General features: G+C 39.3%; 1 protein-coding gene across 3 annotated transcripts in view; it reads right to left on the bottom strand.

The window, feature by feature from the left end:
- ZFYVE9 (zinc finger FYVE-type containing 9) overlaps window positions 1-6,732 on the bottom strand; it is a 155,637-nt gene extending 148,905 nt beyond the window's left edge. For all 3 annotated transcript variants that reach the window (XM_042248141.2, XM_042248145.2, XM_042248146.2), the window contains exon 1: window positions 6,622-6,732. The gene's annotated coding sequence lies outside the window, so the exon portion shown is untranslated. The remainder of the gene's footprint in view (window positions 1-6,621) is intronic.
- Window positions 6,733-15,334: the final 8,602 nt, after the last annotated feature.

Below are 15,334 nucleotides of genomic sequence, written 5' to 3'. Positions count from 1 at the left end.
CTTTACCGTCTGAGCCACCAAGGAAGCCTCTTATATGCAGAGTACATCATGCAAAATTCTGGGCTGGATAAAGCATGAGCTGGAATCAAGATTGCCAGGAGAAATATCAATAACCTCAGATATGCACATGACACCACCCTTATGGCAGAAAGCAAAGAGGAACTAAAGAGTCTCTCGGTGAAGGTGAAAGAGGAGAGTGAAAAAGCTGGCTTAAAACTCAGTACTGAAAAAACTAAGATCATGGCATTAAGTCCCATCACTTCACGGCAAATAGATGGGGAAACAATGGGAACAGTGACAGATTTTATTTTCTTGGGCTCCAAAATCACTGCAAATGGTGACTGCAGCCATGAAATTAAAAGACGCTTGCTCCTTGGAAGAAAAGCAATGACAAACCTAGACAGCATATTAAAATGCAGAGGCATTACTTTGCCAACAAAGGTCCATATAGTCAAACCTACAGTTTTTCCAGTAGTCTTGTATGGATGTGAGAATTGGATCATAAAGAAGGCTGAGTGCCAAAGAATCCATGCTCTTGAACTATAGTGTCGAGAAGACTATTGAGAGTCCCTTAGACTGCAAGGAGATCAAACCAGTCAATCCTAAAGGAAATCAACCCTGAATACCTACTGGAAGGACTGATGCTGAAGCTGAAGCTCCAATACTTTGGCCACCTGATGCCAAGAGCCAACTCAGAAAAGACCCTGATGCTGTGAAAGACTGAAGGGTAGGAGGAGAAGGGGACGACTGAGGATGAGATGGCTGGATGGCACCACCAACTCAAAGGACATGAGTTTGAGCAAGATCCAGGAGACAGGGAAGGACAGGGAAGCCTGGCATGCTGTTAGTCCATGAAGTCGCAAAGTCGGACACAACTGAGCCACTGAACAACAACAAAAAGATTATATGCTGAAATTTTGTATATTCACAATAAATACAGCATATAATTTCTCCTACTAGATGCTATACAATTATTAATCATCCCAGGCTTCATTGATATTTATGATGACCTTCAATTTACCAATGTTAATAGCTTTTTGATCTTTACTCTCTTGATTTTGTAGCATTTCCATCAAGACTCCTTAGAAGAACTACTGAAAATTTTGCACTTCAACATTGAGTACACTCAAAATAGAGTAGGAGAACACTCTTGGGCTAAGAGCTTTTGCAACAAGGTATATGGTATATGGTAAAGTTCAGTGGCCGGTAGTGGACAGCACCATCTGTCAGGCTAGAGTTCAGTGACTAAAAATGTATGTGAGCAACATGCATATGGAAAATTTAAGGATATACTGAAATAGTGTTTTATATATCCTTGAATGTTATTTTATTTAACAAAAATTTTCATAAAATAGTTAATAAATTACATTCCATGTACCTATTTATTTGGGAGGGAAGAACAACAGTAATATTATTTATTGTCCACTTACTATGTACCAGACATTATTACAAGTGATTTAGAGGTATTAAACCCTTAATCCTCTTATGAACACTAAATACTAAGGTATAGAATTAAGTCCCTCAGAATGTACACATACCACAGGAAGGTAGAGAATTTGTCTTAATCCTCCTTGTTTTATCATTGGCATCCAAAATAGTGTCTGGCATACAGAAAGCACTCAAATATTTGTTGGACGAATAATGAGGAAATGGAGGCAAAAAAAGCTAAATAACTTGCACAAAGTCATACACAGTAACAAAGCCAGGATTTGAACCCAGGCATCCTGGTTTCATAACTCAGAGTCTTAGCCACTAGTTATGTATACATTTGGAAACAACATTCCTCTTTCACTTGTTTTTTGGCATTTAGAAGTATTTGAAGTATAAAAATGCTCTCATGAGCTATAAGTTGTCCTTATTCTTTTTGCTAATAAAAGAAACTCTAGTTTAACAACATCTAAATACTAGATCATAGTATGTCTGAATTACTTAATGCTCCCAATACAGGTGATAGTAATGAGAGCAGAGCAAGGAAAAAGAGATATACATCAATGGGTAACTATAATGGACTTTTAAAATATACACATGCCTACTGTTATATTCACACAAAGGTTATTTAATGTAGCATTAGAATCAATCAGCACTATACAAAGCAGTGTAAAATGGGGCATGTGTATACACCTGGGTTTGCCACAGTCTTAAAACAGCTGAACAGCACTCCATTACATGTATTACAATTTAACTCTCATCCCTTTCAACATACATCTAGATTGTCTTCATATTTTTATAACTATATACAATATAATGAATATCTTTGTACACATACATTTACACCTCAATATGCAATAAATCCCTACAAGTGGAATTTTAGACAAAAGTATTACACAGACTGAATTTTAATAAATGTTGCCAAAATTTCCAAACATGCTGTGCTTATTTCTATTTCTGTGTAAAATTCTTTCTATAAGTTCATCATTATTATTACCCATCTTTACCAATTTCACAGTAGAAGCAATGGAACCTGATATCTCACTTAGTATTTTTTATTAATTTTTTATTTCTGGCTGCACTGGGTCTTTTTTGCTACCTGTGGGCTTTCTCTAGTGTGCGAGTATAGGGTTCTTGCTGTGATGGCTTTTCTTGTTGCAGAGCACAGGCTCTAGGGATGTGGGTTTCAGCAGCTGCAGCTTACAGGCTCAGTTGCCCTGTGGCATGTGGAATCCTCCCAGACCAGAGAAAGCAGACTCTCAACAACTGGACTACCAGGGACATCCTTCTAACTTGTATTTTTAATTATGAGTAAAAGCTGAACATCTATTTATCTATCATATGCTTATTGGCTTTTTTGTCTACATATAGGCATATATATATATAGGTTGGGTTAGTCACTCAGTCATGTCCGACTTTTCGCAACCCCAGAGGCCTGGCGGGCTCCTCTATCCACGGGATTCTCCAGGCAAGAATATAGGAGTGGGTAGGCATTTCCTCCTCCAGATCTTCCTGACCCAAGGACCTAACCTGGGTCTCCCACATTACTGGTAGATTCCTTACCATCTGAGCCACCAGGGAAGCCTACACACACACACACACAGACACACACAGACACACAGACACACACACACACACAGACACACACACACACACACACACACACATATATATATTAAGCCACCAGGCTCCTCCATCCTTGGGATTTTCCAGGCAAGAGTACTGGAGTGGGTTGCCATTGCCTTCTCCAATATATACACACAGACACACACACAATGTTTGGAGTTGTTTTTATTTAAATTTATCTTTAATTGGAGGATAACTGCTTTACAATATTGCATTGGTTTCTGCTATATAGCAATACAAATCAGCCATAAGTATACATATGTCCTCTCCTTCTTGAACCTCCATTACACCTCCTACCCCATCTCACCCCTAGAGGTTGTCACAGAGCACCAGATTTGAGCTTCCTATGTCACACAGCAAATTTCTACAGGCTTTCTAGTTTTACACATGGTAATGTATATATTTCAATGCTATTGTGTCAGTTCATCCCCCCTCTTCTTCCCTCACTGTGTCTACAAGTCTGTTCTCTGTCTGCATCTCCAATATTGCCCTGCAGACAGGTTCATCAGTTCCATATTTCTAGATGCATTAATATATGATATTTGGTTTTTTTATAACTAACTTCACTCTGTATAATAGGCTCTTGTTCATCCACTTTATTAGGATCTCTATTCCAGTTTAATGCTTATTCTTTTTTTTCTACTTGGAAGTCATCCATTTTTTTGTAATCAAATTCATCAGTTTCCTTTATGGTTTTTACATTTCACATCATGCTTAGAAAAGCCTTTCTCATTCCAATATTATAAAAATGTTAACATATGTTTTCCCTGCTATTTTCATGGCTATTTTTGTTTCACTCTTTCATTGTCTAGAATCTATTTTGGCAGTAAAAGTTCTGTAACTTGCTTTTCTCATTCCAAAATAAATCCTATATAACTTTCCACATCATACTTCATTTATTTATCTATGCATATAGAATTTTTAAATATTCCTATATCATAGCTTATTTAAATGTTTAATAATTATATAGAGCTATACATTAGTGAACAAGGCTGAGTGCCGAAGAATTGATGCTTTTGAACTGTGGTGTTGGAGAAGACTCTTGAGAGCCCCATGGACTGCAAGGAGATCCAACCAGTCCATTCTGAAGGAGATCAGCCCTGGGATTTCTTTGCAAGGAATGATGCTAAAGCTGAGGCTCCAGTACTTTGGCCACCTCATGCGAAGAGTTGACTCATTGGAAAAGACTCTGATGCTGGGAGGGATTTGGGGCAGGAGGAGAAGGGGACGACAGAGGATGAGATGGCTGGATGGCATCACCGACTCGATGGACGTGAGTCTTAGTGAACTCCGGGAGTTGGTGATGGACAGGGAGGCCTGGCGTGCTGCGATTCACGGGGTCGCAAGGAGTCGGACACGACTGAGCGACTGAACTGAACTGATACATTAGTTATGTTAGTAGTTATTTACAGTACTGATGAGCATTTACATTTTCTATTTTTCAACAAGTACCAAGAATGCTGCCATGTAAGTGCCTCCTTACACACATGTTTTTTTTAAGATACATATTAAGAAATAGGATTATTGAGTTATTAGTATGTGTCTTCTTCGCTATTCATAAACTACCCTAAAAATGATATGCCTAATACATTTTCATTTTAAGAATTCATTCAACAAATAGTTAAGACCTTTTTTAGGCTGAGCATACAGCATAATGGTAACCAATTCAGACAAAGGCACCACTTTGGTGATTAAGAATTCAGGCTCTAGAAAGAGGGAGGGCTCAAATGTATATTTATGGCTGATTCACACTGTTGTACAGCAGAAGCCAATACAACATTGTAAAACAATTATCCTCCAATTAAAATAAATTTTAAAAAAAAAAGAGTACAGGCTCTAGATATAGGTTGCCTGAATTCAAATTTGGGCTTAGTAAGTACTGAATGTCTGACCTTGGACAAGTTTCTCTATCCTTGTGCCTCAAGTACCTTAACAATAAAACAATAATAATAATAGTACCCACCTCACTAGGATTATTGTAAAGACTGTTGTGCCTGCCACAGAGAAAGTATTCAATAAAGTTGTCTTGTAATTATTACTTAAATTTGCTCTAACCAACTTTCTTGCCAATGAGAGAGGTGAAAATATCATTTTACTATTTAATCACCATTTCTCTGATTATCGATAAGACTGACATACATTTTATCTTTTTTACTTTCTATTCTGTGATCTGTTCAGATCTCTTATCCGTTTCTTCTATCAGGATGTTTTGCACTCTTCTTAATGTGACACTAGATGAGATGCAAATATTTCATAGCATGATGCCTAAGCTCTGACCCACAACTGTGGGGTTCTATTTGTGGCCAAGTTACAAGAATAGCAGTGCTGACTACTGTCCTGCTAAGAGAATTTCATGTTCTGCTCTCTAAAAAGATTTCTGAGTGCTTAGATTCAGGGGAAGAAGGTAAGGAATACTCTTCAGGCAATGGAAAGTAAAAGCTAAAGGCAAAGGGATGGTTTCTATCTTATCTACTCTTGTTTCCTTAACATGTGGTACAGGGCCTGACACATAATGGACTCTGGATAAACACATATTGTTTGAATGAATGCAAAATCTCCTTACTAGGTTACAAGCTCCTTGTGGGCAAGGATGGCATCATACCTATGTTGGTATCACTCCCACAATACCTAACAGTGTTTTTACACAGAGGAAGTACTCAATTGTTTTTACTGAAGAGACTGCTATCTCTGAACCTGTGTGATAGCAGCTGAGGTAATCAATGAAAAACAAACAATCCCTTCCTCATATAAAGATTAGACTCTGATTTGCAGCTGTAGAAGCTCTGTATGGAGCTGTTGTTTAGGACTCTGGTGTTGTTTAGGTCACTTCTTGAATTCACCATCTGTTTCAAGTCTTTGTTCTAGGAAAAAAAAAATGTCCCTGGCAGTTACTATGCTGTGAGCCCACGTAGGTGCTGCTGAGACCACGTCCGTGCAATGTGTCTCAAGCTTTAGTTTCCCTCCAAATTATTCCTTCTCAATGCGTTATTTAGAAATAAGTCCAGACCAGCGCACTAGACACAGTCGTTTGGGTCTCCTGATTCCTCGTCCCACATGCCCTGCCTGACAGAGCTCTCTGCTTTGCTAAATGCTGTGAGGCTGATTATTTTCCGGAATATCACTCTTGGTGATCTAGGCTTGTAGTCTCATGTGAAACAGTGAGACAATGGCATAATGGAAGAAGTGCAGGATCCCTGGAGCCAGACGATCTGGGTCTGCATATTAACTCAGCCATTTACTACATCACCTAAATATCCCTAAGTCTCAGTTTCCTTAAGTTTTCAAATGGGAATAACAGCAATACTATATCTAACCCACCTGGGTCACAAGACTGCAATAAGAGTTATAAAATTAGATTAAAATGCAGAAATATTTTATAAAGTATTCTACAATTCTATGTCACTACTATATGAAATAGGACTCAAAGACTACACTAAAAGAATCCCACCAGACAATTCATAAGAGCAAGGATCATTCATGTCTGACTGGGTCATAGCTGCATCTCCACAGCCTGGCATATTTGTTGAAGGAAAGACTAAGAGAATAGAAAATGAAAAGAGCACCTACCAGTGACCTTCATCAAGTTAATAAAGCTCTGGGTTTCAATTTGCTCATTTGATACCACTTATGTCAAAAGATGTAACATCAAGGATACTTTTCTATTTCCTTCTTCCTCCAAAGCCAGATATACTTTAGGACCTGGTTGTATAAAAAGTAGATACTCTTAGTAGTTTAATAATAATGGGTACTGACTCAAATTATTCTAGAGATAGTCAGGAACATTACACTATCATCTGCCCTCTATTCTCACTAAAAATTAATACTGGCTAATCAGACAGAGAAAGATAAATATCACATGAAATCACATATATGGAATCAAAAAATGATACAAGTTAATTTATTTATAAAACAGAAATAGACTCACAGACATAGAAAACAAACTTATGGTTACCAAAAGGGTAAGGAGCAGGAAGGATAAATTAGAAGCTTGAGATTAACAGATATACACTGCAATATATAAAACAGATAAAAAGAACCTACTATATACAACAGAGAAATAAATTTACTATCTTATAATAACCCATAATGGAGAGAATCTGAAAAACAAATATATATATATATACACATACACACACATTTTGAAACTGCATCACTATGCCGTATACCTAGAACTAACCTTAACACTATAAATCAGCTATACTTAAATAAAAAGTTTAGGAAAAAAAAATCAGTACTGGCAAAGTCATTATTAAATACTTTATCTCTGCCATGTTTAAACTGCTTCAGTTCACTCAGACTCACATATACATAAACCCTTAAAATGAACCACTGCCGTAGTAAAGTTAAGTCTTCTCAGACACAAGTGCATCTTTATGTAACCTAGACAAAATAACCTCTGGTGCTCAGCCATGTCCGATTCTGTGACCCTATGGACTGTAGTCCACCAGGCTCCTCCGCCCATGGAATCTTCCAGGCAAGAATACTGGAGTGGGTTGCCATTTCCTTCTCCAAGGGATCTTCCCAACCCAGGGATCAAACCCGTCTCTTGTGTCCCCTACACTGGCAGGCGTAATTTTTACCACTGCACCACCTGGGAAACCAAGACAAAATAACTTACTACTAGTCAAAACCATTTAAGCATCAAAGCCACATCAAAACAAATTCCATTTATTGGTCACAGTACATAAAATGGGAATAATGTTTACTGAGTTACCAAAAGTGTCCACATACATAGCATCCAATTCACATTATGCAGCAGAATTAAAGCTAGGGCACCTCACAACAGAGCGCCAAAATACATGAAGCATAAACTGACAGAACTGAAGTAAGAAACAGACAATTCAATAATAAGAGTTGTATGTTTCACTACCCCACTTTCAATTGTGGAGTAGGGAGAAGATTAGTAAAGAAAAAGAAAACATGAACGCTGTATGCCAATTAGACCTAAAGACCTCTACAAACACTCCATCCAACAACAGCAGGATATACATTCTTCCCAAGTGCACATGATTAGGAGAGACCAGGTTAAGCCATAAAACAAGCCTCAATACATTAAGAAGGAATGAAATCATACAAAGTATGCTTTCTGACCACAATGGAATGAAAGTAGAATTTCCTTTGAAATTCAAAACTATATGAAAACTAAGCAACACACTAAACAAACATGTCAAATTATAAATCACAAGGAATATTACAAAATACTTTCAGGTGAAATGAAAATACTTTAAGAAACCAAATACAACATACCAAAAGTTATGGGATACACTGAAAGCAATGCTTAGAGGAAATTTTATACTATTTTAAACATCTACTTTTTTTTAAAAAAAGTAAAATTACAAATAGTAACTTTCTACCTTTAGAAACTAAAAATAAAACAAGGAGGGGGGCAGGAGGCAAACTAAACCCAAAGCAAGCAGAAGGAAGGAAATAATAAAGATTATGAAACAGAGCATGACCCTGTGGGGCCCTCCAGGATACAAATCTTTTCTGTGTCTCCCATCTCTTGTTTGCAGGAAAGAGGTTTCATTCAGCCTCCCTGGTCTTCCCTGAGTTCCAAAGGGCAGATTCAAACAGTTGCTTATCGGGAAGGAAGGGCAGAAGGAAAAGGAGCAGTCAGGAAGCGATAGTACAGCCGTGGCGCAGTCCTGGTTCCTCCTCAAGGAACATATATATAACAATGCCTTCGAGTTCTTCTGTAGGAACTAAAGCCCCCACACAGGTGGAGGGTGGCAACTTCACACTAAACACAAGACTCCTGGAACACCACTCTGTTACCTCATCACCAACCAATCAGAGGTAAGTCTGTACACGGTAGAAGATAATAAAGGCTCTGACCCCCTCCCCAAATGATTCTCCCTTTAAAATCTTTAATGGCTGAGCAGGATCTTCAGAGTTGGTTTTAGAGTTCGCCTTCTCCCCCGGCTGTCAACCTCCTGAATAAAGCAATCACACATTTTCAAACCAATACTTGCCTCTCTCTACTGATTTGTTGCCAGTGTAGCAACCGTAGGAGTTACAAAACTGGAACTCCAGTCTGGCAGTCCAGGCAAACAAAGGGAAGACGGGATGCCTGGGGCTTCCCAGGGGCTCATTCTATTGGTGAATTCAAAACATAACGTAAGAAACTAAAGGCAAAGGAGAAAAGGAAAAACATACCCATTTGAATGCAGAGTTCCCAAGAACAGCAAGGAGAGATGAGAAAGCCTTCCTCCATGATCAGTGCAAAGAAATAGAGGAAAATAATTGAATGGGAAAGACTAGAGATCTCTTCAAGAAAATCAGAGATAGCAAGGGAACATTTCATGCAAAGATGGGCACAATAAAGGGCAGAAATAGTATGGACCTAAACAGAAGCAGAAGATATTAAGAAAAGGTGGCAAGAATACACAGAAGAACTATACAAAAAAGATCTTTATGACCCAGATAGCCACGACGGTGTGATCACTCACCTAGAGCCAGACATCCTGGAATGTGAAGTCAAGTGGGCCTTTGGAAGCATCACTACAAAGCTAGTGGAGGTGATGGAACTCCAGTTGAACTATTTCAAATCCTAAAAGATGATGCTATGAAAGTGCTACAATCAAAATGACAGCAAATTTGCAAGACTCAGCAGTGGCCACAGGATTGGAAAAGGTCAGTTTTCATTCCAATCCCAAAGAAAGGCAACGCCAAAGAATGCTCAAACTACCCCACAATTGTACTCATCTCATGCACTAGCAAAGTAATGCTCAAAATTCTCCAAGCCAGGCTTCAACAGTACGTGAACCATGAACTTCCAGATATTCAAGCTGGGTTTAGAAAAGGTAGAGGAAACAGAGATCAAATTGCCAATATCCACTGGATCACTGAAACAGCAAGAGAGTTCCAGAAAAACATCTACTTCTGCTTTACTAACTACACCAAAGCCTCTGACTCTGTGGATCACAACAAACTATGGAAAATTCTTAAAGAGATGGGACTACCAGACCACCTTACCTGCCTCCTGAGAAATCTGTATGCAGGTCAAGAAGCAACAGTTAGAACTGGACATGGAACAAAAGACTGCTTCAAAATCGGGAAAGGAGTACATCAAAGCTGTATATTGTCACCCTGCTTATTAAACTTATATGCAGAGTAAACATGAGAAATGCTGGACTGGATGAAGCACAAGTTGGAATAAAGTTTGTTGGGAGAAATAGCAATAACCTCAGAAATGCAGATAACACCACCCTTATGGCAGAAAGCAAAGAAGAACTAAAGAGCCTCTTGATGAAAGTGAAAGAGGAGAGTGAAAAAGTTGGCTTAAAACTCAACATTAAGAAAATAAGATTATGGCATCTGGGCCCATGACTTCATGGCAAACTGATGGGGAAACAATGGAAACAGTGTCAGATTTTATTTTTCTGGGCTCCAAGATCACTGCAGATGGTGACTGGAGCCATGAAATTAAAAAACGCTTGCTCTTTGGAAGGAAAGTTATGACTAACCTAGACAGCACATTAAAAAGCAGAGACATTACTTTGCCAACAAAGGTCCATCTATTCAAAGCTATGGTTTTTCCAGTAGTCATGTATGAGTTGGACTATAAAGTAAGCTGAGTGCCAAAGAATTGATGCTTTTGAACTGTAGTGTTAGAGAAGACTCTTGAGAGTCCCTTGGACTGCAAGGAGATCCATCCAGTCCATCCTAAAGGAAATGAGTCCCGAATATTCATTGGAAGGACTGATGCTGAAGCTGAAACTCCAATACTTTGGCCACCTGATGTGAAGAACTGACTCATTGGAAAAGACCCTGATGCTGGTTAAGACTGAAGGCAGGAGGAGAAGGGGAGGACAGAGGATGAGATGGCTGGATGCCATCACCGACTTGATGGAAATGAGTTTGAGTGAACTCCGGGAGTTAGTTATGGACAGGGAGGCCTGGCGTGCTGCATTTCATGGGGTTGCAAACAGTTGGACACGACTGAGCGACTGAACTGAACTGAATCTTACCAGAACACCCAACAAACTTAAGCTATAAGAGAACTTACTCAACCTGATAAATGTCCTCTATGACAAACCCTAAGAGCTAAAACTCTCAAAAGAAACACAAAAGCAACTCTTTAGGACCTTGGATTCAGCAATGATTTCTTAGATATGACACCAAGAGAACAGGTAGCAAAAGAAAAAGCTACATTAATTAATCTTCATCAAAATTTAAAAACTTTTCTGCCTCAAAGGATATCATCATGAAAGTAAAAAAGACAACCCACAAAATGGGAGAAAATACTTGTAAATCATATGTGATAATAGACTTACAGAATATATAAAGACACGTATGTTATTTTTTTTAATTCTTACAGCCAAAAAATAAACAAATAACCCAATTAAAAACCAGCAAAGAATTTGACAAGACATTTCTCCAAAGCAGACACAGAAATGGCCAATAAGCACATGAAAAGATGCTCAAGTCATTAGTTGCCAGGGAAATGCAAATCAAAATCATAATGAGATATCACTTCACAACCATTAGGATCAGTTCAGTTCAGTTGCTCAGTCATGTCTGATTCTTTGCAACCCCATGGACTCTAGCACGCCAGGCTTCCCTGTCCATCACCAACTCCCGGAGCTTGCTCAAACTCATGTCCATCGAGTCGCTGATACCATCCAACCATCTTATCCTCTGCTCTCTCCTTCTGCTCCTACCTTCACTCTTGCCGAGCATCAGGGTCTTTTCAAATGAGTCAGTTCTTTGCATTAGGCGGCCAAACTATTAGAGCTTTAGCTTCAGCCTCAGTCCTTCTAATGAATATTGAGGACTGATTTCCTTTAGGATCGACTGGTTTGATCTCCGTGCAGTCCAAGGGACTCTCAAGAGTTTTGTCGAACACCACAGTTCAAGAGCATCAATTCTTCAGCACTCAGGTTTCTTTATAGTCCAACTATCAACTTCGGGCTTCCCTGGTAGCTCAGACAGTAAAGCATCAGCCTGCAATGCGGGAGACCTGGGTTCGATCCCTGGGTTGGGAAGATCCCCTGAGAAGGAAATGGCAACCCACTCCAGTACTCTTGCCTGGAAAATCCCATGGACGGAGGAGCCTGGTAGGCTACAGTCCAAGAAGTTGCAAAGAGTCGGACCTCACTTTCTTTCTCACATCCATACATGACTACTGGAAAAATCATAGCTTTGACTAGATGGACCTTTGTTGGCAAAGTAATCAAAAAGACAAAACAACAGCAAGTGTTGATAAGATGATTAAAAAAAAAAATGGAACCCTGATACACTGCTGACAGGAAGGTAAAGTGGTGCAGTAGCTTTGTAAACCAGTTTGGCAGTTCCTCAAAAAGGTGAACACAGAGATAACCAAACAACCCAACAATTTCACTCCTAGGTAAACACTCAAGAGAATATGACTACATAAAAATTTATACACAAATGTTCACAACAGCTCTGTGTACAATAACCAAAAAGTGTTAACAATTCAAACATCTATTAACTGATGAATGGATAAATAAAATTTGGTATATGAAATAGAGTATTATTCAATAAGAAGAAGAAATGAAGTAGTGATACATGAATGAGTGAACCTTGAAAATATTTTGCCAAGTGAAAGAAGCCAGATGCCACTTACATAAAATATCCAGAATAGAGGAAACCAGGACAAAAAATACATTAGCAGTTGGCAGGGACTGAAAAAGGGTGATAAAAAGAAATAGAGAATGGGTGTTAACAGGAATGGGGTTCCTATGGAGGTGATGAAATTGTTCTAAAATTAAACAATGGTAATAGCTGTATGACTCTCACCACTGAATTGTGTATTTCAAACAGGTGAATTTTATGCTATGTGCATTATAAATCAATAAAGCTATTTTTAAAATGTTTATTTATTATTTGGCTGTGCTGGGTATTAGCAGTGGCATCTGGGATCTTTGATTGTCACTGCAGCATAGAGGATCTTTAGTTGTGGCATGTGGGATCTAGCTCCCTGACCAGGGATTGAACCTGGGCCCTGTGCATTGGGAGTGCAAAGTCTTAGCCACTGGACCATGGGGAAAGTCTCTCAATAAAGCTATTTTTCAAACAAAACTAGAAATAGCTATTATTTTCACCTGCTTAATCGTAATATGCATGTTCTGTCATGTCCATCAATCTACCACATAAAAGCCACTGTGAATCTTCAATTATAAGATGGAAAATCTTCAATTGTAAGATGGAAAAATTAACAACCAGTATTCTTTCAACAAAGTACTCTCATTATAAGAGCTACAAGACCATCAAATTTTTGTTCAAAACTCCAAAACTCTTTATTTTCATATTTAGTTGAAGGATAATTGCTTTACAATATTGTGTTTGTTTCTGCCACATACCAACATGAATCAACCATATGTATACATGTCCCTTCCCTCTTGAATCTCCCTCCCACTTCCCAGCCCATTCCACCCCTAGAGATTGTCAGAGAGCACCACATTTGCAAGCACTCCTTGCTCATTCAGCTAATTCCCACTGGCTATCTGTTTTACATATTTTTGCATAAGTTTCCGTGCCACTCTCTCCACTTGTCCCACCCTCTCTTCCCCCCTCCATGTCCACAAGTCTGTTCTCTGTGTCTGCATCTCCATTCTTGCCCTGCAAATAGGTCCATCAGTACCATCTTTCTGGATTCCATATATATGCGTTAATATACAGTATTTCTTCTTCTCTTTCTGACTTACTTCACTCTGTATAATAGGCTCTAGGTTCACCCACCTCATTAGAACTGACTCAAATGTGTTTCTTACGAACAAAGCTAGTGGAGGCGATGGTATTCCAGTGGACCTATTTCAATCCTGAAAGATGATGCTGTGAAAGTGCTGCACTCAATATGCCAGCACATTTGGAAAACTCAGCAGTGGCCACAGGACTGGAAAAGGTCAGTTTTCATTCCAATCCCAAAGAAAGGCAATGCAAAAGAATGCTCAAACTACCAAACGATTGCACTCATCTCACACGCTAGTAAAGTAATGCTCAAAATTCTCCAAGCCAGGCTTCAGCAATATGTGAACCATGAACTTCCAGATGTTCAAGCTGGTTTTAGAAAAGGCAGAGAAACCAGAGATCAAATTGCCAACATCCGCTGGATCATTGAAAAAGCGAGAGAGTTGCAGAAAAACATCTATTTCTGCTTTATTGACTATACCAAAGCCTTTGACTGTGTGGATCACAATAAACTGTGGAAAATTCTGAAAGAGATGGGAATACCAGACCACCTGACCTGCCTCTTGAGAAATCTGTATGCAGGTCAGGAAGCAACAGTTAAAACTGGACATGGAACAACAGACTGGTTCCAAATAGGAAAAGGAGTACGTCAAGGCTGTAAATTGTCACCCTGCTTATTTAACTTCTATGCAGAGTACATCATGAGAAACGCTGGACTGGAAGAAACACAAGCTGGAATCAAGATAGCCGGGAGAAATATCAATAACCTCAGATATGCAGATGACACCACCCTTATGGGAGAAAGTGAAGAGGACTAAAAAGCCTATTGATAAAAGTGAAAGTGGAGAGTGAAAAAGTTGGCTTAAAGCCCAGCATTCAGAAAACGAAGATCATGGCATCCGGTCCCATCACTTCATGGGAAATAGATGGGGAAACAGTGGAAACAGTGTCAGACTTTATTTTTCTGGGCTCCAAAATCACTGTAGATGGTGACTGCAGCCATGAAATTAAAAGATGCTTACTCCTTGGAAGAAAAGTTATGACCAACCTAGATAGCATATTCAAAAGCAGAGACATTACTTTGCCAACTAAGGTCCGTCTAGTCAAGGCTATGGTTTTTCTAGTGGTCATGTATGGATGTGAGAGTTGGACTGTGAAGAAGGCTGAGTGCCGAAGAATTGATGCTTTTGAACTGTGGAGCTGGAGAAGACTCTTGAGAGTCCCCCGGACTGCAAGGAGATCCAACCAGTCCATTCGAAAGGAGATCAGCCCTGGGATTTCTTTGGAAGGAATGATGCTGAAGCTGAAACTCCAGTACTTTGGCCACCTCATGCAAAGAGTTGACTCATTGGAAAAGACCCTGATGCTGGGAGGGACTGGGGGCAGGAGGAGAAGGGGACGACAGAGGATGAGATGGCTGGATGGCATCACTGACTCGATGGACGTGAGTTTGAGTGAACTCCGGGAGTTGATGATGGACAGGGAGGCCTGGCGTGCTGCGACTCATGGGGTCACAAAGAGTCGGACGCAACTGAGCGACTGAACTGAACTGAACTGAATATTCCGTTGTATATATGTACCAGTTTCTTTATCCATTCATGTGTCGATGGACATCTAGGTTGTCAGA

This window comes from Ovis aries, chromosome 1 (genome assembly GCF_016772045.2).
Source record: "Ovis aries strain OAR_USU_Benz2616 breed Rambouillet chromosome 1, ARS-UI_Ramb_v3.0, whole genome shotgun sequence".
Taxonomy (NCBI): domain Eukaryota; kingdom Metazoa; phylum Chordata; class Mammalia; order Artiodactyla; family Bovidae; genus Ovis; species Ovis aries.
Note: the sequence above shows the minus strand (reverse complement) of the source record. Positions and strands in the feature narration are given on the sequence as shown.